This window comes from Octopus bimaculoides, chromosome 14, assembly GCF_001194135.2.
Source record: "Octopus bimaculoides isolate UCB-OBI-ISO-001 chromosome 14, ASM119413v2, whole genome shotgun sequence".
Classification (NCBI taxonomy): Eukaryota; Metazoa; Mollusca; class Cephalopoda; order Octopoda; family Octopodidae; genus Octopus; species Octopus bimaculoides.
This window is the reverse complement of record NC_068994.1, coordinates 14699671-14701813: the sequence shown is the minus strand read 5'-3', so window position 1 is coordinate 14701813 and position 2143 is coordinate 14699671. Positions and strand designations below refer to the sequence as shown.

At 37.1% G+C, this 2143-nt stretch overlaps 1 long non-coding RNA gene across 1 annotated transcript in view; it reads left to right on the top strand.

The window, feature by feature from the left end:
• Positions 1–2143, top strand: part of LOC128249366 (uncharacterized) — a 12899-nt gene that overhangs the window by 3309 nt on the left and 7447 nt on the right. The gene's annotated exons all lie outside the window — the stretch shown is intronic.

Sequence of the window (2143 nt, the reverse complement as noted above, 5' to 3'; positions counted from 1 at the left end):
GGGTTCAGCATATTATCCTCCATTTTCTAATTGTTACACAAATTTTGGGTAAAACCTCCACTTTTACCCGCTCCCATTGATTGCACCTAGTATAGCACTAGTGTAGCAATAATTGGGTACCCTCCCAGCAGTATACTGGATAGATACTATCCCTTAGTGGGTTGTACCCCCAACCCCTAACTCTCTCACGTTATATATATATATATATATATACATATATTGTTGTACCTGGGGATGGTCATGTTGCCAGTTTAGCCATCTTTTAGTCTTTCTTTTATTTGTTTATTTGTTTCAGTCATTTGACTGTGGCCATGCTGGAGTACCACCTTTATCTGAACAAATCGACCCCAGGACTTATTCTTTGTAAGTCTAGTACTTATTCTATTGGTCTCTTTTGCCGAAGCGCTAAGTTATGGGGACATAATCACACCAACATCAGTTGTCAAGCGATGGGGAGGGAACAAACACAGATACGCAAACACACACACACACACGTACACACACACGCACGCACGCACGCACACACACACACACACACACACACACACATATATATATATATATACATATATATACACATCAAAAATTTAAAAGAGAGTTTTGATGCTAATATCCATTATTATTGAAGTTTATTCCTATGTCAACATTTCTGTATAAGGTTATATTTAACTGTCAAATTCAAGTTAAATAGATAAATTACCTTACACATCTTCAGGGTAAAAGGTAAAAAGTAAACACCAAAAACATTGTCTCTAAGTCTGGTTCATATTCAAATTTCTCCTTAAATAAATTCCTCCTTAAATAAAGGTCCGTCTAAGGGAGCAAACCCTCCTAATATCATTAATTATAAACAATCAAATATTACAAATATTGATTCCTAGTAATAACTTCTAAATCAATGGAAATATTGATTCAGCCCAATGGTAAGTGCCTGTTGCTGTTTGGAATTTAATCTCCTTATATGTATTATTAAGTTTGTATCATACCACCATCTGGATAGGCAAACTTCCACACATCAGTGACAGAAAGCAACTGATATTGATTGGAATAACTTGTCTTTGTTTTATATTCACTGTGATGTTAATGTGACCTGAATAATAGTTATTTGATTAAAGTTTAATTATATTTTATTTTATTGGGACAAGACACCTGTGCCTGTCCTTCTATTATACATTTCTTCAACCCCAGCAACTGGCATAAAGTCACCTCTTCCCACAATTTCAAATATTTCATCCTACCTCCCACTTAGCTGAGGGTGATATTTTCTTTATTCCTTTCGCTTGTATTGTTCTTCTTCTACCCTCCAAATTATTTGGTGGGCAGCGGCATAGAAGAATGCACACAGTGTGTGCTGTAAAGTGATTGGTGTTTTTAGGAAGGGCATCCAGCCATAGAAACCATAGGAAGGCGACGAGCTGGTAGAAACGTTAGCACGCCGGGCGAAATGCTTAGTGGTATTTCGTCTGCCGTTCTGAGTTCAAATTCTGCTGAGGTCGACTTTGCCTGTCATCCTTTCGGGGTCGATGAATTAAGTACCAGTTACGCATTGGGGTCGATGTAATCGACTTAATCACTTTGTCTGTCCTTGTTTGTCCCCTCTATGTTTAGCCCCTTGTGGGCAATAAAGAAATGAGAAACCCTAACCATACCAAAGCTGACAAAGAGCATGATGCAGCCTCGTGGCTCACTGGATCCTGTCAAATCATCAAACCCACAAAATACCCACACCCACTCATACACACACAGCAGTCCATATTCCTGGGATGATTACAGTGTAATCTGTAGTATCTGTGGGCATCAGGTAGATCATCCTCATGGATTCATTTATCCTACATTATATTGGAACAGCTTGATGCAACCCCAAAAAACTGCTTCACCAGTCAGCATCATTAGTCTCTGGTCAGCATAATGGAATAGGAGCTTTATTTGCATATTCAAAGTGTTACCATACACAAATTTAAAATATATATAAAAGAATATATATATATATATATATATAAATACAGTGTACATTTAAACACATAAGAGGTATCCATCATAGGATTCCCTCACACTAGAAAGAACAGCAAAGTTCCATTGGTTCAGGAACTAGATTGGTAAATGTTTTTATTTTTCATTCCTTTTGAAATTTTATCCCCAATAG